Raw genomic sequence first — 22,195 nt, forward strand, 5'->3', positions numbered from 1 at the left:
ATCAGAAATGGAAGGGTAGATTGGAGGTGATTTTAGAGGGAAATGAGCAGTATTAAGGGGGTCTGGCAGAGATCTCTTGGAGAAGGTGGGACTTGAAGGTAGCTAGAGTAGTTAGGCGGTGGAGACGAGAAAGGAGAGGATTCCCAGGTTGGGGGGGTGGAGGGGGGGAGATAGTAAGTGAAAATGTTCCGTAGTCCTGAGATGAAATGTCATGTGACAGGACTTCTTAATTAGTGGATAACTTTATGAGATTTAATAGGAGCCCTGGTGAAAAAAAATGGAGTTTTCTTCTTTAAATGGCTTTTGAAATTGCATATACTTAAATTTTATTATAGTATTTTGTCTCATCATTTCCTATCCCCAATTACTTTTCAAATCTGTTTTAAAAAATTTTTATGTGAATAATTTTATATTTTAAGAGTTTGGTAACAAAGGGCACCATTAGAGAAAACCCTCTATTAATGAAGTTTGAAAATATATTTAGGAAGCTTATTTAAGCCATATATTTATTTAACAAGAGTATGGGAAGGATGTACTTATAGGCTGATGTTGGGTGATAATCTTTCTTTATGCATAATGGATAACGAGTCATCATCTTTTAGTGTGAATAATGTATGATAGTTAGCTTTATAGCATGCAAAGAAGCCTTCGTGAATTCAATAGTATTTAAGATCTCTGAATATAGTTTAATAACCCCACAATAGAACACAAGAAGATACCATATTCTGGAAGCAGTGAGTGAGTGACTTTGGGCAATTGAAAATTTCAAAATTTCTTCCTAAGAAATGAGAACCAGACCTGGGTTAATATAATATCTTAGTGATGATGCTTTGGATCAAGTCTTTCTCCTTCTCCCCTTGGTTGAAATGTGGGTATCAGGGAACCTCCCATAGGAAAATGGACAGCTTGGCAAGACCTGGAGAAAACCAAATATAGTTCAGGATTTCCCATAGGAATACAAGTTTCTGGGTGATATCAGAGCAAACCTTCCTCTACTTCTTTCCATGTGCCTGCCCTTCTTTTGGTGAAGCAGGGTGATAGATTGCCAAGAACATTGGCCTCTGCTAGGTATCACAGTAGAGAGATAGCACCAGGAAGAAGCTCCTGAGTTCAAATTTTACCTCAGACACTTCCTAGCTGTGTGACCCTGGGCAAGTCACTTAACCCTATTTGCCTCAGTTTCCTCATCTGTCAAACCACTCTTTGCCAAGAAAACCTCATATGGGGTCACAAAGAGTAGATCATGCCTGAAATGACTGAGCAGCAATTACTCCTGGCTCTGTCACTGATTCTCAGCCAGGAGGAGGGGGGGGCCTTCCTGGTCCCTCCCTGAGTCTCTGACTGCAGGAAAGGGAAGAAGGGAGTGTTCTCAGAAGGTACTCATAGGCTTATAGCTTTCACTAAGCCTGAGAGATGAAATCATCATGGACTAACTCCATAGTGATGCTACATGGACTTTAAGGTGGGCATCGTGGCTACATGCACACACATGAGATGCCTCTAGGGCAATGCACATGCCTTTCTGGCGAGCTTCCTGGGAGAGAAGAGCAGGACAGGCACCAGAGAGAGAACACCTGGGGCCTCCAGACCAATGCAACTGTGCTGCATCACTGCAGGGACGATCTTACCCAGTTCTCTCTCTCTCTCTCTGTCTGTCTCCTCATACTCAATTGTTCTGTGTCCACAGAATTAGGAAGGCATGAATTGATGAACACTAACAATTGTCCCATTTGCTCTCCAGTGCAAAAAAACATACCCACCAATACTTAGTCATTTAAAGCATTCATCCATTTTGCCTTTTCTTTTCCAGTCTCTACATGTTGACTCCTAGTGTACAAAAAAGAGAACACTAGTCAATGCTTCTCTTAGGAAGGGTCATTGTAAAGTCACATTAAATGTTTCTGAGATGCTAATACAGCATTATATAATCTCTGGGGATGTCAGCCACTGGAGTCTGATTTCTGAGTAGGGGTGTGTGTGTGTGTGTGTGTGTGTGTGTGTGTTTGTGTTTTAGACAACAATTATAGAATCATTCTTGCCCTGGCTACATTTTGAGAGATTTGGTAGCTTCTAATTAATTTTCTTAAGTATTCTGATGAAGAATTCTCACTTATCGCTCTGCTCTGCCCTACCCAGATCTCATCTGAAGTATTGTGTGCAAGTTGGCCCATCACATTTTAGGAAAGACATTTACAAACTGGAGCATGTCTAGTGGAAGGAGAAAATAAATTATACTAATAATATAACTAGCATATAGTGCTTCAAGATTTGCAGTGTGCTTTACATGTTAATTCATTTGATCTGCCACAACTTTGAGATGTAGGTACTGTTAATATCTCTATTTTATAAACGAGGAAATGGAGGCACAGAGCAGTTAAGTGATTTGCTCAGGTCACCCATCTTGAGTCTGAGGCAAGATTGCAGTTCAGATCTTCCTGAATCCAAATCCTGTGCTCTATCCACTTTACCACTGAGCTGCCTCAAAGCATGGGAAGAGGCCTGGACACTCTGCTGCAAAGGAGTATTTAACCTAGAGAAAAGAAGATTTGGTGTAGCTCACGATAGCTGTCTTCACATAATGGAAAGATTGGATCATCCAGTGTAGCAGAAGCTCTTGTGATTCTTAGTCAACAGTAACTCACATGCCCCATCAAGCACACTGAAGGGACCCAAAATTGACCTTGATCTTGGCCCCATTCAGGGATGGGGCAGGGAGAATGTTCCAACATGGGAAAGTTGAAGATCATGGCCAATGACTAAAGAAACAAGACCAGGCCAAGCTACATCACTTTCACCAAAACAGAACATTTGATCAGTGATAATTCAAAGAATCAAATTGCAGTGAACCACACCAATACGGCTTTTGATGCAGTTATACAGACAGATGTGAAACTTTGGCCCTTTGTGACAGTGAATAATGTAGGCAGTTGTATTGTACCAAGGGGAAGCCAAAAGCTTTCCAGGGGAAATATCTTCTCCTGACTTGATATAGATAAAAGAGCTGAATCTTCTATCAGGAACTCTGTAGTCACATTACCACCTTAATTCAATGACTTCCAACTTTAAGCCTCCAAAGACAAGGGAACTATCTCTGGTCCAGATCATCAGTGAGCCAACTGCTGCTTGCTGTTGCTTATTGATTGGGAAAAAAGATTGGTGCTGAAAGTAATGTGTTGCTCTTTGATCTGGTAGGTCACCATTTCAATGTCTACAGTCTTCATCATTGAAGAAGGAGTCTTTGAAATAAAATCCACAGCTGGGGATGTGGGACATCTATTTGGGTGATGTTCACATCTATTTTTCTAACCCCTACCTCTCCTGACCTCCAATCTCATGTCTCCAACAGAATGTCTCATAGACATCTTAAACTCAAACATGTCTAAAACTAAACTCATCATCTACCCCATCTCCCAGCCCCCACCAGCCCTTTTCTATGACTACTGAGGGAACCAACATCCTCCCAGATACCCGGCCTTATAATTTAGGTGTCATCCTTAACTGCTCACCCTCATAAACAAACAGTTACCAAGTCCTGTCATTTCTGTCTTCATACAATTCCCCTTAAATGCCCTCTTCTCTCCTGACATAGTGATGTCATCTTGGTCCTCTTTGAGAACGAAGGACCACTCATGCTACTATAATGCTGGTCTAGTCCATCATCACCTCCTACCTAGACTATTGTAATAGCCTGCCCCACTCTATCATAACCCACACCCAGTTACCATATTGATCTTCCTAAAGCACAGTTCTGACTGTGGCTGCCCCCTCCCCTCAATAAACTCCAATGTCTCCCTATTATTTCCAGGCTCAAATATAAAACCCTCTGTGTTTGGTTTTTTAACCGGGTTCTTTACTGCTTTTTAAGTCTTTTTAACTTTTTATTCTTCCGTACTAAGTACACTACAATCCAGGGACCCTGACCTCCTTGCTGTTCTCCACATAAGACATTCCATTCCCCAGAACATCCCACATTTTCACTGGCTGTCCACCATGCTTAGAACTTTCTCCTTCCTCATCTCTGCCTCCTGTATTTCTTTAAGCTTCACTTAAAGTCCACCCTTCTTCTGCTAGAAACCTTTCCCAGTCTTCCTTCATCGCTCTGAGATTATCTGTAATTTTTTCTGTATATATCTAATTTGGGCAGCTAGGTGGAGTAGTAGATAGAGCATTGGGCCTGAGGTCAGGAAGACTCACCTTCCTGAGTTTACATCTGGCCTCAGACATTTACTAACTCTGTGACCCTGGTCAAGTCACTTAACCTTGTTTGCCTCAATTTCCTCATCCTTAAAATGAGCTAGAGAAGGAAATGGCAAAGCACTCCAGAATTTCTGCCAAGAAAACCTCAAATGGGAGTCACAAAAAGTTGGACATGACTGAAAACAACTGCACAACAATAACAAAAATGTCTAGTTTAAGCATAGTTGTTTGCATGCTTTCTCCCCCATTAGATTATGAGCTCCTTGAGAGCATGGGACTGTTTTTTTGCCTTTCTTTGTATCCCTAGTGCTTAGCACAGTGCCTGCCACATAGTAAACACTTAATAAAGGCTTGTTAATTTGACCTATTCAGTAACACACTGGATCCCATGGAAAACCCAGGCCCCAGCTAAGAATGGTTTTTATATTTTAAAATATAACACTTTATATATAACACTTTTTTATATTTTAAAATATAACACTTTCTTTTCTTTCCTTTTTTTGCAACACTAAATTATAAAATTATAAAATATAAAAAATTATAAAAACCATCCTTACCTGAAAGGGCCTAACAAAAACAAGGGAAAGGTAAATTTGGCCTGGGCTGTAGTGTATCTACCCCTGCTTTAAGAGATTCCAAATGTAAACTCATTCTCAAATTTCACTGGAGAACCATGCCCTGAGCTGAGTGGGTTACATTGTTTTGGGGGCTAGTTCCAAGTGCATCCCCAAGATCCAAAAATTTCTTCTGGATTTCTGCAGTGGCAAGGAGCTAAACAAATGGATCGATCCCGATGAGGATGCTGGTTTATGGTACAGCTATTCAAGCTAACATCTTGTCTGGGCAGAAATCTGAGAATGTTCAGCATTTGCAAATATTGGTTATCACTCCTTCCCTCAAGTATTGAAACTGTTGGTCATGTTAGGATATTCATATTCAAATAAAATACCACCATGCACACTAAGGAGATATAGACCTTCACCACTTCACTAACCATCCTGGTTTATTTATTCAGGTTTTAATAACCTACATAGCAATTTTGTTCTCACAGGCATTCTCCCTGCTCTCCTGAATGTTCCTCAGATTGAAGTGCCCAGACAAGATGGTTGCTTGAATAGCTGTACCATAAACCAACAGCCTCATCAGGATCAATTCATTTGTTTAGCTCCTTCATTTAAAAAAGTTTTAATTAAGAAATATTTTTATTGATAGTTTTGGGTTCTAATATTTGTTTTTTGTTTCATTTTATTTCATTTTGTTTGTTTGTTTTGCAGGGCAATAGGGGTTAAGTGACTTGCCCTGGGTCACACAGCTAGTAAGTGTCAAACATCTGATGCCGGATTTGAACTCAGGTCCTCCTGAATCCAAGGCCAGTGCTTTATCCACTGTGCAACCTAGCTGGCCCCTGGGTTCCAATTTTTATCCCTCCTTCCCTCCCTCCCCATCTCCCTCCCTGAGGTGGTAAGCAATCAGATATAGGTTATACATGTACCATTATGTACAATATTACCATATTAGTCATTTGGCATAATGAAGTGATCTTTGACATTGATGCAAATGACATCTTCAGTGTATCTCCTGTGGAGAAGACCACAGGTAAGGAGAATAAGATCACCAGTATTAACGACAAAGGCAAAGAAGACACTGGACACATGATTCAGGAAGCCAAGAAATAGGAGGCTAAAATTGAGAAGCAGAGAGACGTATTTTCTAAGTACTCACTTGAATCTTACACTTTCAATATTAAGGCTTTAGTGGAGAAAGCCTAAGGCAAAATTGGTGAGGAAGACAAACTTTAGAAGGTCCTTGACAAATATAATGAAATAATCAGCCAGCTCAGTAACAGCCAGCCTGCTGAGAAGGAAGAATTTGAGCATCAGAAAAAAGAATTGCAGAAGAGCTACAACCCCATCATTATTAAACTGTGTCAGAATGCCAGGGATGTGCAGGAGGCATGATGGGTGGATTCCCAGGTGGTGGAGCTCACTCAGCCAGGGGCCCCTCTTCTGGACCCACCCACCATAGCTGAGGTTGACTGACTGCATCAGAAGAGACTGCATTGGGGCAGCTAGGTGGTTCAGTGGATAAACCACTGGCCTTGGATTCAGGAGGACCTGAGTTCAAATCCAGATTCAGACACTTGACACTAGCTGCGTGACCCTGGGCAAGTCACTTAACCCCAATTGCCTCACCAAAAAAAAAAAAGAAAGGAAAGCATTGAACCCAGCTTTTCAAAAATGAAAAGACTCAGATATGTAGGCAAGACTGGATACTGTAGCAGTTTAAAAATCACATTTAAACTTTTGTTAAGTTCTAGGCTTTTTTGAAGACTTAAATGAATGCAGAGGGAGAGAAGTGAACAGCATTACACTTTATCAGTGCTATAAACAGGTGGAATTGTAATTCTTGCCCTGGAGAAAAGTCTATTTAAAACTAGGATTATGAGGAGGGAGAAGGTATTGAAACAAGTGTTTGTTATTTCATTCATTGGGCAAATCATCTAACCTCTGTCTGCTTTAGTTTTCTCAGTTGTAAAACGGGGATAGAGCACTGGCCTTAGATTCAGGAGGACCTGAGTTCAAATCCAGCCTCAGACACTTGGCACTTAACTAGCTGTGTGACCCTCAGCAAGTCACTTAACCCTCATTGCCCTGCAAAACAAAAACAAAAACAAACAAACAAACAAACAAAACAGAGGGATAATAATAGCACCTAGCTCCCAGAGTTATTGTGAGGATCAAATGAGATATTTGTAGAGCACTGAGCACAGTGCCTGTACGTAGTAAGTGCTTAATAAATGCTTATTCCCTCCTTTCTATTAAATACCTCTTGTGTGCCAGGCAAGGGCAGCTAGGTGGTGAAGTGGATAGGCCTAGAGTCAGGAAGACTCATCTTGTTGAGTTCAAATCTGGCCTCAGGAGCTTATTAGCTGTGTGACTCTGGGCAAGTCACTTCACCATGTTTGCCTCAGTTTCCTCATCTGTAAAATGAGCTGGAGAAGGAAATGACAAACCATTCTAGTATCTTTGCCAAAAGGGGTTGTGAGAAGTTGGATACAACTAAAAAATGACTGAAAATGTACCAGGTACTGTACAAAATGCTTTGTTACTATTATATCATTTGATCTTCACAACCTCCCTAGGACAGAAGTATTTTTTGTTTGTTTGTTTTTTTGCGGGGCAATGAGGGTTAAGTGACTTCCCCAGGGTCACATAGCTAGTAAGTGTCAAGTGTCTGAGGTCACATTTGAACTCAGGTCCTCCTGAATCCAGGGTCGGTGCTTTATCTACTGTGCCATCTAGCTGCCCTCCTAGAAGTGTTATTATCATCATTTTACAGTTGAGGCAAACAGATATTAAGTGACTTGCCTAAGGTCAAAGAGCTAGTAAGTGTCTGAGGAAGGATTTGAACTTGACCCCAGGCCCATCCCTTTATCCACTACACCACCAGGCCACCTGCTAGGAGGGGTAGGTTGGAAGTTACAGAGAGCTAAATGTAGGTTTGTTCTTTTTTTTCTGAGCAATGAGGGTTAAGAGATTTGCCCAGGGTCACACAGCTAGTAAGCGTTAAGTGTCTGAGGTTGGATTTGAACTCAGGTCCTCCTGACTCCAGGGCAGGTGCTCTATCCACTGCATGACCTAGCTGTCCCAACTGGAGGTCTTTAAGAAATATATTAAGTAAGAGTGTGGTTGGGGATATTGATGGGATTCTTGGTTGGGACTAGATGGTCTCTGAGGTTCGTTACATCTCTGAGCTTCTGTGAGTCTTTGACTTGTTCCCAACTTTCTTCCACTAAGGTGGGAAAGGGTTAACCTGCTTGACAGTTTGTTTGTAGGTACAAACACAAATGAGACAGAAGCCTGTGAAGTATTTTCAGTCCTTCCTCTGTCTATACTGCCTACAGAGGAGAGCTTGAGAACAGGGCTTTTCTGGTTGCATAGCAACCAAATGAAGAGCCAGCCCCTCTGTTCCACCTGCTCCCATTCCCAGAATCCCTGGAGAGGTAGGTACGTAGCTGCAGTATTTTCCACATTCTTTGCTGGTGAGTTAACCCTTCCTATATTGGACCTTGCTCCATTTTTTATTTTAAAAATTGAGGTAGAATGGAAGGATGTAGCATCGCCTCCTTAGGGCATCCTGACACGGCTCCTGTAACAGACACTGGCCATGTAGGTAGAGGAATGGAGGCCCAGTCCTCTCCTTAATAGGGTGGAGTGCAGAGTTACCTTCAGTTCTTTAGTTCTTTAGTTCTTTAGCTTTCCAGCTACTCTCCCTTTCTGATTTATGGGTCCCTTGATCTATACCCTCTACCTTTGACAGTAGGAGAGTGGTTTTGTAGGGAGGAGTAACATGGATCTCAGCTCTTCATTTTGCTTTCAGACATATGAAACCTTTTGGATTATATTTGTGATATTGCGATTATCACTTAATCTGATTTTGTTATTGTCCTTGTTCAGTCTTTTAAGTCATGTCCAACTCTGCCTGACCCCATTTGAGGTTTTCTTGGTAAAGATACTGGAGTGGTTTGCCATTTCTTTCTCTAGCTCATTTTATAGATGAGGAAAGGGAGGCAAAGAGGGTTAAAGTGACTTGCCCAGGATCACACAGCTAATAAGCTGAGGTCAGATATGAACTCAGGTCTTCCTGACTCCAGGCCTGGAGCTCTGTCCACTGTGCCACCTAGCTGCCCCAGTTAATCTGATAAATGCATTCATTTTCGATTTCCCCATAAGCCACGCTAAGTCCTTCACACTTTGGAAGACTCTTTGGAAACCTTTTAAAGTCACCTCAGGGCATCTATTTTGATATTTTGATTGTAATTTGTTAGTTTATATACCAAGGATTCTTAGCAATCTATGTTTTTATGTAATCAACATTTTTATATATAGTTTTGGGTTCCAATGTTTATCCCTCTTTCCCTCCCTCCCCTCCCCCTCCCTGAGGTGACAAGCAATCAGATATAGGTTATACGTGTATGATTATGCAAAGTATTACCATATTAGTCATTTTGTACAAGAAAACTTGATTAAAAGAAAAAAAATGAAAGAGTGAAAAATAACATGCTTCAGTTTGTTCCATCAATATCAGTTCTTTCTTTGGAGGTGGATAGTATGTTTCATCAATAGTCCTTTGGGTTTGTCTTGGATCATTGTATTGTTGAGAAAAGTCAAGTCATTCACAGTTCTTCATCAAACAATATTGTTGTCTCTGTGTACAATGTTTTCTTGGTTCTGCTCACTTCACTATACATCATTTCATACATGTCTTTCCAGGCCTTTCTAAAGTCATCCTGCTTGTCATTTCTTATAGCACAATAATATTCCATCACCATCATATACCACAGTTTATTTAGCCATTCCTCAGTTGATGGGCATTCCTTTGATTTCCAATTCCTAGCCACCACCGAAAGAGCTGCTATAAATATTTTTGTACAAGTAAGTCTTTTTCTCTTTTTTGTGATGTCTTTGGGATATAAGCCTAGCAGTGATATTGCTGGATCAAAGGTTATGCACAGTTCTATAGCCCTTTGGGCATTAACAATCTATTTTTATTTAAAGTTTTCTTCTTACTTTCTACTTTCTATACCAGGGGATCTTAACCTTTTGTTGCATGATTGGTGAAACCCATGGACCCCTTCTCAGAATAATGTTTTCAAATGTATAAAATAAAAATCATATGATTACAAAGGAAACAAATTATATTGAAATACAGTTATCAAAAATATTGTAAAAATAAATTGAAGTGGGGTAGCTAGGTGGCGCAGTGGATAAAGCACTGGCCCTGGATTCAGGAGGACCTGAGTTCAAATCCAGCCTCAGACACTTGACACTTACTAGCTGTGTGACCCTGAGCAAGTCACTTAACCCCAATTGCCTCACCAAAAAATATATAAATAAATAGACAAACAAACAAATAAATAAATAAATTGATTGATTGATTGATTGAAGTGCCTCCAGTTGAGAATCCCTGATCTAGAACTTCTCCATCTCAGAGATCCCTTCCTATTATGAAGAAAAATGTTAACAAGAACTACCTTGATACTGAGACCACCTCTGACAGTGTATACAAATATTCCGCATCCATTCTGTGGCCAGAGACCACTACTTTTAATAATCTTTTGGGGGGGGCAGGGCAATGGGGGTTAAGTGACTTGCCCAGGGTCACAAAGCTAGTAAGTGTCAAGTGTCTGAGGCTGGATTTGAACTCAGGTACTCCTGAATCCAGGGCCGGTGGTGCTTTATCCACTGTGCCACCTAGCTTCCCCCATGAAAAGGAGGGAAGAGTTAGTTTCCTTATCAGTCTTCTGGAATCAGGTTTAGTTGTTGCACTTAATCTGACTTTTGATGCCTATTAATATTGCTTTGAGGGCAGCTAGATGGCACAGTGGTTAAAGCACTGGCCCTGGATTCAGGAGTACCTGAGTTCAAATCTGGCCTCAGACACTTGACACTTACTAGCTGTGTGACCCTGGGCAAGTCACTTAACCCCCATTGCCTACCAAAAAAAAAAAGGAATACTGCTTTGATTTACATTATTATATTAAATATATATTGTGCCTCTGGTTCTGCTTTCTTCATTCTGCATCTGTTCACACAAATTTTACCAGGTTTCTCTGAATTCCTTATTTTCATAATTCCTTTACATGCATATACCATAATTTGTTCAGTCATTCCCTAATTGATGGGCAGCAGTTTGTTTTGCCACAAAAAAAGTAGTGCTGTGAGTATTTTGGTATATATGGGACCTTCCTTTCTATCACTGACCATTTTGGGATATATTATCCTCTTAGCTTTTAGAGGTCTGGAGACCTGAAGGTTGAAGTGGTCTTTTCAAAGCTGTGGTGAGTCTGTGCATCTTGAGGATTAGAAGTATCCTCAGTTCATTTTCCTTGGCAGGCTCCTCTCAACATTTCACTAACCTCCCTCATTGTAGTGTTGGGGAGGAGTCAGTAGGTTAGAAGAAACCTAAATTGCCATGTCTGTATAAAAGCTCATAACAATGGGGTGAGCTAATGCTGTGCCCAGGGGCATGGAGGGAGGGTTCCTGTGAAGGTGCCGTTGAAAATGGATGTTCTGGAAAGCTGGCCTCGGCTCTTCCCATGGGGTTCCATTTTAAGAATATACTCAGGAGGCACCTCTTTGAGAGGCAAGTATAAATCTTGAAAATGATGTCAGAGGCTCATAACTGATCACACCTCAGATGTCTGCACAGAATGTGAAGTAACTATCACCTTGTATGAGAGGCAGTGTGGCCTAGAGAATTGAAGGCTGGCCTCACAATCAGAAAGACCTGGTTTTAGTTCCCACCTTTGGTACATTCTAGTACCCTCATTTTGTTGTTGTTCAGTCATTTCTGACTCTTTATGATTCCATCTGGGGTTTTCTGGGCACAGACACTGGAGTGGTTTGCCATTTTCTTCTCCAGCTCATTTTACAGATGAGGAAACTAAAGCACCCAGGGTTAAGTGACTCACCCAGGTTCACACAGCTAGTAAAGTGCCATAGGCTGAATTTAAACTCAAATCTTCCAGACTCCAGGCCCAGCGCTCTATCCACTGTGCTACCTACCTACCCAACCTCATTTTACTGATGAGAAAACTGAGGGCACAAATAGGTAAGGACTTTGCCTAAGGTCATTCAAGGAGTGTCAGGAGAGATTTGAACTCATATCCTCTGGTTGCAGAACTAGCGCTCTTTCCATTGTACCATGTTGCTCCCCTAGAGAAGAACTGTCCTTCTGTTACTGGTTCTGTGCACCACCTTTGATATATAGTGGCTGTGTGGCCCTAGCAAATCACTGTAATTCTCAATGCCCTTAAACGACTCCATAAGATAATAAATTGCAGATCACTGGACCAGTCTACATTGATAGAGGGTGTTTCTTCACTGGATGTCAGAGCTCTCCTACATCCTCATCTTCCTCCTCCCCCAAAAAGGCATGACTTGGAACCATTATTCTTCCTAGGACAGTCTATCAACAGTCTCAACAAAAATAGGAGTTGCCCATCTGAGAGCAGGCTGTCTGTCGTTAGTGGTTCATGGGCACACAAGGCCTCACGCTGACTCTGTGCATAGCCTGGGCCTCTTAATTGTATTCATCCATCTGTGTATTGAGGAAGAACATGATTCTGTCATTATGCTAACAAGTGATGGTTTATCATCTCATCGTTACCATAAAGCATTTATTTTAAGGGCCTAATTCTGTATGTGTCAACCTTATCTCCTATTACTCCCCTTCATGTATTCTGTGCTCCAGCCAAAATGGATTACTCTCTGTCTCCCAAGTATCCTGCTTGCTGATGCTGTTCACTGTGCCTGTAATGTTCTTGTTCCCCTTCTTGTTCTACTCAAAAGATGTCTCCTCCATTAAGGCTTCCCTGATTCTTCCCTCACTCCCATCAATCAGTAATACTCTCGCCTCTTAGACCTCACATAGCACTTTGTTTTGCATTACTTTAATGCTTTTCCCCTGTAATATTGTGTATTTTATGTAATAGAATATGTACAAAATGCATAATATAATTATATAACAATCTCTCTTTGTATCTTAATTCCCCCTTGTTCAGTTGTGTCCGACTTTTTGTGACCCCATTTAGGGCTTTCTTGGCAAAGTTTTGGAGTGATTTGCCATTTCCTTCTCCAGCTCATTTTACAGATGAGAAAACCGAAGCAAACAGGGCTAAGTGACTTGCCCAGGGTCACACAGCTAGTAAGTGTCTGAAGTCAGATTTGAATGCTTGACTCCAGGATCCCCTATTAGACTGTAAATTCTATGTGGGGATAGATTGGATCTTATTTAAACTATTACCCTCAGATCTAGCACAATGCTCTGCACGCAGTAATACTTAATAGAAGTGGGTTGAATTCAATAATTTAACACCTATATGTGTACAAGTTCTCCCTTTATATATAGAATATAAATTCCCTCTCTTGGTGTCTCCAATGCCTAGCACACTGCTAGTCATACCAATGGGTTAGGTTAGTAAAATGTCATGAGAAAACTATTTCCTGCCTGGAAAGGCATCTGGGATCACTTTCAGTCAAACTGGACACAAAATAACCAGAGTCCTGGCACATGGTAGAGACTTAATAAATGCCTGTTGATTGACTGATTGGTTGGTCGAACCAAGAGTTACATGGATATGGTCCCTGCCCTCTGGGAACTCATGATCTCAAGACAATGGTGTAAGAACAGATGGGGGTGAGTAGAAACCAGGAATAATGGGAGAGCAGAAATGGGAATTAATCCTCTTCAAATCTGAATCCACCAGACACTTTATTTTTAAATCATCCCCCCAAAACTGTCACCCCATATTTCCAGAATGTGTGGGTGTATAGGTATTAAAAAATGAGTCTGTGTATTTCCAAGGGAGCAGCCATTTTTTGCCTTTTTTTTAACCTTGAAAAAACATAAGATCATGTAGTTATAGATGTAGACTGTAAAGTTACAAACCCCAATACAAATGGATAAGTGGACAAATGATCTAATATAAGTCAAAGAGTGTTCATAAGCAGGTAGGACACAAGGGCCCATCAGGGTTGGATAGAGAGATATGGGAAGTCCATGTTTAGGCTACAGTTGATGCCATCTTTCTTTTTTTTTTTTTGCGGGGCAATGGGGGTTAAGTGACTTGCCCAGGGTCACACAGCTAGTAAGTATCAAGTGTCTGAGGCCGGATTTAAACTCAGGTACTCCTGACTCCAGGGCCGGTGCTTTATCCACTGCGCCACCTAGCCGCCCCCGATGCCATCTTTCTTTAAGAACAACAATACTGGGGCAGCTAGATGGTGCAGTGGATAGAGCACCGGCCCTGGAGTCAGGAGTACCTGAGTTCAAATCCGGCCTCAGACACTTAACACTTACTAGCTGTGTGACCCTGGGCAAGTCACTTAACCCCAATTGCCTCACTAAAAAAAAAAAAAAAAAAAGAACAACAATACCCATTCTTATTCAGGGTCGCACAGCCAGGAAGTATGAGGTGGGAATCAGGCCTTCCTGAGTCTATGTCCAGGTTTCTATCCACTTGTGCCATCTAGCTGCCCAGCTGGGGCAAAAACAAGGGAGGAAATGTGACAGGATTGTAGTTTGGGGCAGATGAGGCAACAAGAAGAGACAGCCCTCCTGTTTTACTTCCTTCTTCCTGAAGGAAAATTATTTTCAGACTTAAAAGAATAGGACAAAAATATTTGAGAGAGAATTTACACACAAGAGATATGAGGAGAGACAGTAAGAAAGCACCAGGCTGCCCTCCATAAGTCAATTTATTTCTACTTAATTCAACAGCCATCACTATACTAGGCACTGGAGGGAGACAAAGCTGACCTAGTCCTTGTCTTCAGTAAATTTATATTTTACTGGTGGGAAAAGATGTGTACACAGTTCAACATAATATAGGGTAAGGAATTATGGGGGAACAGGATGTGGGGAGGGCAGTTATAGACAGAAGTATGGGGCTAGGAATATTTGAGGAAGGAATGATCAACAGATTCTTTAAAAAAAACACCAAATTTGTTATTTATTCTTAACGTTCATTTTTTTAAAAAATTGAGTTCCAATTTCTTCCCCCTGTCTGCCCCTTCCCCACCAACTGAGAAGGCAAGCAATGTGATATCACATATCCATGTGAAATCATGCAAAACATATTTCCATGTTAGCCATGTTACAAAAAGAAAAGGAAGAAAAATAAAGTGAAAAAAATTGTATTTCAATAGGCATTGACTTCATTAGTTCTTTCTCTAGAGGGGGAGAGCATTTTTCATCATGAGTTCTTCAGAATTGTCTTGGACCATTGTATTGATCAGAGTAGCTAAGTCTTTCACAGTTGGCCATTGTTATAATATTGTTGTTACTATGGACAGTGTTCTCCTGGTTCTGCTCACTTCACATCAGTTCAAAAAGATCTTCCCAGATTTTTCTGAAACCGTCCCCCTCATCACTTCTTATAGCACAATCGTATTCCATTACAGTCATATGCTACAACTAGTTCAGCCATTCCCTAATTAATGGACGTCCCTTAAATTTCCAATTATTTGCCACCACAAAAAGAGGTGCTATAAATATTTATATACATATAGGTCCTTTTCTTTCATATCTTTGCGGTATAAATCTAATAGTGATATTGCTGAGTCAATAGGTATGCACGGTTGTTTTTGTTTTTGTTTTTAATTTTTTAAACTCTTTATTTTTTTTTTTTAATTTTTTGGTGAGGCAATTGGGGTTAAGTGACTTGCCCAGGATCACACAGCTAGTAAGTGTCAAGTGTCTGAGGTCAGGTTTGAACTCAGGTCCTCCTGACTCCAGGGCTGGTGCTCTATCCACTGCACCACCTAGCTGCCCCCAACTCTTTATTTTTTTTTAAATTTTATTATAAAAGTATTTTATTATTTTCTAGTTAGGTATGCACAGTTTTATAGCCCTTTGGACATAGTGAAGCAGAGACATTTAACCAGGGGTTCAGATGAACTCTTTTTCTTAATATTTTGACAACTGTACTATAATATAATTAGTTTCCTTTACAATCCTATGTATATTTATTAATTTAAAAATATAATTCTGAGAAGAGATCTATGCTTCACCAGATTGCCAAAGGTAGTGTGGTGGTGGTGGTGGGGTGTCTATAAGAACCCCTGACTTAGGGGATCAGACAAGGATACTTGGGACTCTCAGCTGACCTGAGACTAGAAAGAAAATGAAGAACCCAAGAGGCAAAGATGAGGACTGAGTCATTCATTCCAGGCAGGAGGGATGTCTGACAGTTATGTGTGACAGAGGGACATGGCATGTCAGGTTTATGGAAAAACTAGTGGTCCTCTTTAACTCAGGAATGAGAACCACTGAAAACAACTAGATCAAGATGAAATAGGTAGGAGAGGTAGGTTGGACCCAGTGTTTGGGAGGCTTTAAATGCCAGACTAAGGAACTTGTATCTTATCCTTCAGACAATGGGAAAACATTTAAGGTTTTCCTTGCTCACTTGGGAGTGATGTGGTCAGACCATTTAGAAAAAAAATTATTTGGCTAGCTATATAGAAGAAGGATCAATTGAAGAGAAGAGAGCAGAATCATTATGAGACCATCTGATGGATGGAAGGATTGCTTCATTAGCAGTCAGAGCCCAGTTGAGGTTAGATCAGTGGATTTGTGCTGGGACCAGTCTGCATTAATTGTTTTACTTATGTTAACAGCATTCAGCAATTCAGGAATAGGAGCAGAGATAGCAGATGCAGGAGTGACCCAAGGGGTTTGAGGATTAGCAGAATGTGAATATATTTTGGAAGGATAAGGAGGTAAGGAATCCTAGGAGAGTGTCCAGTGCTTTGTTCATCTGGTTCAATATAAGGTAAGCAAGGCCAGAATAATTGTATCTCAGAATACTTAGAACTCCTGGCCTGGAAACAAGAAGACCTGAATTCAGATTCAGTCTCAGACACTTACTAGGCAAGTCACCTAACCTCTGTATGCCTCAGTTTCCTCATCTGCAAAATGGGGATAATCGTAGCACTTAGCTCCCAAGGTTGTTATGAGAATCAATGACATAATAATTATAAAGCGACTAACAGACGCATTTAAATAGTGCTCTGTGTGTGTGAGTATAATCTATAAATATGATTTCTAAGCCACTGCAAGTGATCTCTGAGGTACCATGGGAGAGGTGATAAAAGACTGAATATAAGATGATGGTCCAGTTCTTTAAAAGTCAGTCGGGGCAGCTAGGTGGCGCTGTGGATAGAGGACCAGCCCTGGATTCAGGAGTACCTGAGTTCAAATCCGGCCTCAGACACTTAACACTTACTAGCTGTGTGACCCTGGGCAAGTCACTTAACCCCAATTGCCTCACAACCCCCCCCCAAAACAAAAACAAAAACAACAACAAAAAACAAAAAAAGTCAGTCTAAAAGCATTTATTAAGCACCAACTGTGTGCCAAGTACTATACTAAGCATTGGAAATACAACAAAAAAAGGCAGAAGACAGTCTTTACTCTCAAGGAGCTCACAGTCTGAAAGAAGAAAGGTGTATTTTACAAATGAAGAGCTAATGAGCTCAATGTCTATCACTGGAAAAATTCTATAACAGATTTTCCCAAATATAATGATACTTTTTATTTTTGATCATTTCCAAATATAACACTCTCACCTGCCAAAAGAAAGAGAAAAAAAAAAAAAACCTTGACAGATTATGAAATGGATGATTTATAAGCACTTAGGAAGAGAAGCAGTGATCACTAGGAACCATCACAAATTCAACAAGAATGAGTCTTTGACAAAGCTAGACTGGTTAGTTTTTAAAAAATGCTGTAGACAAAATTACATCTGCATTTCAGGAAGGCATTTGACAAAATTTCTCACAGTTCTCATACATATATGCATGTGGTAGATATTAGTACTATTACTATATTAATAACTATCTACATGAATGGGATTATCCCCTCCCTCCTGCAAAAAAATATGACATCAATCTGCAGACATTTTCTAGTAACATGCAAAAGTGCTAGTGCCAGGGGTGTGCTGGAGCTGGCTGCTACTTATTTATGAGAGCCAATTGTTAAATATTCAGTGTGACCATCAACCACCTTGGAAACTGGCAAAAGCTATAACTCAGGGCTTGATTTATTATTCTGCTGACTGTCTAGAATTAAGAAAATGGTGAAGAAAATTTTAATAATACAGATTAAGATTTAAAATGTTTACTCCCTTTTTGGAGAGCCAGTTGTTAAACATTTACCAGCACAACCCTGGCTGATTCTGTCTTTCTCCTCTGTTCTCTTGAGAATTTCTATCAATGATTTGCCTGAAGACAAAAAGTTAATGCATCATGTGGCAGAAATTAGTTTCCAGAAAAAATCTTGGTGTGATCTTTTATGATCATAAAAGCAGAATTATATAGTTTTGACTACACAAAATTAAAAGGCTTTTGCACAAATAAAATCATTTATTGCAGCTAGGACAAGAAAAGAAATTAATTTATTTTTTAAAAGTCTGCATCATATATCTCTGTTAAAAAGTGTGAGGCCCAGGGCATGTACATGGCACAGTAGATAGAGCACTGGCCTTGGAATCAGGAGAACCTAAGTTCAAATTTGGCCTTAGACACCAGATCCTTACTAGTGTGTGTGACCCCAGGCAAGTCCAATAACCCCAATTGCTTTGCAAAACCAAAAAGTCTGAGACCTAAGAAATATAGGTAGCTAAAACAAATATGTAAGATCAAGGGGGTAATTCCCTAATAATAGTTGTGATGAAAATACACAGTTTTCAAAATAAAAATTTGAAAGATTACTCAAAAATTACTCATAATAAGAGAAATGCTAATTAAAACAACCCTAAGGGGCAGCTAGATGGCACAGTGGATAGAGCACTGGCCCTGGAGTCAGGAGTACCTGAGTTCAAATCTGGCCTCAGACACTTGATACTTACTAGCTGTGTGACCCTGGGCAAGTCACTTAACTCCAATTGCCTCACTAAAAAAACCCAAAAAAACCAAAAACAACCCTAATATCTCACCCCACATCCTGTAAAGTTGCAAAGATAATAAAGTCAGTGCTGGAAAGGTTATGGGAAGACATGTACTTAATAGTACTGTTGGTAGAGCTGTGAATAATTGGTCCAACCATTCTGGAAAGCAATTTGAAGTTATGTGAGAAAAGTCACTAAGTTATTCCTACCCTTTGAACCAGAGATGCCACTGCCGGGCACATACACAAAGGGTATATTTATTGTGTGAGCAAAACCAATTCAAACCAAAAAAACTCCATCAAACTGGAAATAAATTGGAGTAGCATCTGCTGAGAATGTCTAAATTTTAGTATGTGAATGTAATTGAGTATTATTGTGTATTAAGAAATGGGAGGGGCAGCTAGGTGGCGCAGTGGATAAAGCACCAGCCCTGGATTCAGGAGTACCTGAGTTCAAATCCAGCCTCAGACACTTGATATTTACTAGCTGTGTGACCCTGGGCAAGTCACTTAACCCCCATTGCCCCACAAAAAAAAATGGTAAATGTTAGGAACTCAGAGAAAAATAAAGACTTGAAGTATACAGAATCATGAAATAATGGTATGCTGGAAATATTACTGATTTGGTATCCAAGGACCTGAATTCAAATCTTGATTCAACCGCAGGGGAGTTCCTTTAACCTTTCTGGGCCTCAGTTTTCTCTCCTGTAAAATAGTTATCTCATCCACATTGAAGTTTTCCCCATAGCAGTTTCAATATATCTTAGATCATCATAAGAAATTAAATGGGAATTTTGGGGATATTTTGCAGAAACACAAAGGCTAGTAGATGACAGAAAACGTTTAGAAACTCAGAAATGCATAAAATATCTAGAATATTGTATAATATAACCTATGACCAAATACTTAATCCAAATTTTACAATAAGATACTATAAAAACCCCATAAAAAAGAATTCACACTTCTTCTCTGGTAAGAAAGGAGGGCTAAAAATTTTTATGCAGATTTTCCAGATTGTGGAGGTGCCATGGATGGGGTAATAACTGTAAAGAGGTTGGGATAGATAATATAAGCTCTAAATCTGTGACTTCATGATATACAACACAAAAATGAAATCAATGTTTGTATTTGGAGTGGGCATTTTTGGCCTCTGATGAAGCAATACATTCCCTCTCTTTCCTTTCCTAGGAGAGGTGGAAGATTGTGGGTACAGTGGGTTGCATGCATCATCTGATATGGTCCCTCTTTTGATTCATTTTGCTTGACTGTTTTTCTTTGTTAATAAGGGAAGGCTCACTGAGAGAGCAGGACTGTATCCAGAAATGCCTACATCTTACAAACGGAAGAAATCAATAAAATGTTAATTTTCCTAAAAGATTAAAGGACAATTCATGTGAAAAAAAGATGTAGGGGTTTTAGTGATCTATAAGTCTTTAAATGTTTAAAGGAAAATGGAAAAAAGGGTTAGACTTACTCTATTTAACCCCAGAGGGAAAAATCAGATCATTTGGCAAAGGTTATAGGAAGGTTAAAACAGAAAGTAGATTTTTAGCTTCATATAAATGAAGAGTTTCTAAAAATTTTATCTATGACTAGCATATAGGACTTTGGTTTTGGTTTTTCTTTTCCAATGGAATGGGAGGGGCCAGTGGGGCTAGGAATAAGGTAGCCAAAAATAGAAAAGAGAGCTAGAAAAAGAAAAGATCACTGAGGCATCTTCTTTTAAAAATTAATTGAAGAGAGCAGAAGGCAGATAGGAAGAAGCACAAACAGGACAGCTTTCCCAGAATGATAGAATGGATTCATACATTGGGAAGGAAGCTGTGTCAGATGACCTTTAAAGTCTCCTTCAACACTGACAATTTGTGATTTCCTATGTTTCTATGAAACAATATGCCCCAACTTCCAAACTACCGACTTAGAAATGAATCTTGACACTTGGATCAGATGAGGACTATCCATTCTGTCTGCCTTTTGTTGACACAAACATTAACTGTCAGAAGCAACCAAAGTCTTGGTAGAGAGATAGGTAATCCTTACATCAGGAAGCACTCCTGCTATCTTTGTATAAATGTACATTGACAAGAAGAGTCTTTTGTACATTTGTACAGTGGGCCAGGGATAACGAGCTAAGTCTATATTTATGGTGAAAATGTTTTCTTGTTAGTTTACGCGTGCATTTTCTTTCCGTAAAAGTTTACATTGTTTTTATTGACATCTTTGGATTTAACACAGCAGACAAACATGAATTTACAAAACATACTTCCTGAAAACAATTAAGTAAAATAACAACTGAAGGTACAAACAGTTTGTTTAAAGTCAAGATTGCCGCCTTTGCTTTGAAGTAGTTATGCCACCTGGCTGATCTGTAAAAGCAAACACATCAGTGGGGTCTTGGGAGCTATGGTTTTTGAGTTGGTACAGACTGACAGAGTATCTTGAACCAGGAGTCACTTTTCTAGACACCCACTCAGGCTTTAAGTTGCCTTATGTGGTATAGACAGATGGGTAAACCAAGGCTTCAAAAAGGTGAAATGACCTGCCCACTGTGAGCTCAGGGACCTCTAGGGTCAAATACAAACTCCTGGCAATTAAAGGCCTTCACAACCTGACTCTAACCTATGTTCCAGCCTTATTAAGTATCATTCCCCTTCATGAATTTCTAACACAGAGCTTAGCACAGTGCCTGGTACACAGAAGGTACTTAATAAATGTTGATTGATTGACCCAGCTAGATTGGTCTTCTTAACATCCCTGAGACATAGAAGATATTCCACCGCCCGTCTCCATTTCTTTTTGCACGGACTGTCCTTCGTTCTTGAAATCCATTCATTCCTTGCTTCTGCCTCTGAGGACTCCCAGTTTCCTGTAAAGCTCAAAATGCTACCTCCCCCACATGAAGCCTTTTCTGTTTTTTCCTCTGCTGCTTCTCCTCATCCTCTACCTTCCCCCAGTTAGCTGCTAGTGCTGGTCCTGGCCACAGCATTCAAAACCAACCCCTGTGCTGATGATAATGCCATAGGTTGCTGCCATTCCCTGCTCTAGCGTGAAGAGTTCAACCATACCCAGCAGCCAGCCAAATGCCTGGGACCCCAAGGATTCTTTTCTCCCCGAGTTTTTGACAATGATTATCATAAGTATTATGGTTGAATTCCTGGAAGAAGGGCCTTCTGCTCCTTCTTCCTCCTTTATTCCTGAACGCAGGTGTCTCAGGCTGCAGGCACCATGCAGTAGGGCAGACTTCCCACAGTGCTTTGCCTGCATCTTTCAGCTCTGGTCTACCGGGATGATGTCCCAGGGGTAAAGTCGTAGGGAAAGGGAAGTTTTTTAATTCAACCTAAAGTCTGAGTGGGTTTTTTTGTTTTGCTTTACTGAGAACTCTCTCAGCCAGGTGGTTTCTAGTCCATGTTTTATTATAATCTCCCCATGGGAAATGAGTCTCTGGCTGACAGATCTTTCTCGTGAAATCTCCAAATATTAACTCCCCATACCAAAAGCTGATGAAGTAGCTAATATAGGATATAATAGGGTACTCAGACCAGAG

The 22,195-nt window shown here is 40.2% G+C and overlaps 1 protein-coding gene across 3 annotated transcripts in view; it reads left to right on the forward strand.

The window, feature by feature from the left end:
- Positions 1–22,195, forward strand: part of MAP7D2 (MAP7 domain containing 2) — a 175,722-nt gene that overhangs the window by 106,784 nt on the left and 46,743 nt on the right. The window lies entirely within an intron of this gene.

The sequence above is a fragment of the Dromiciops gliroides genome, chromosome 3 (genome assembly GCF_019393635.1).
Source record: "Dromiciops gliroides isolate mDroGli1 chromosome 3, mDroGli1.pri, whole genome shotgun sequence".
NCBI classification, from domain to species: domain Eukaryota; kingdom Metazoa; phylum Chordata; class Mammalia; order Microbiotheria; family Microbiotheriidae; genus Dromiciops; species Dromiciops gliroides.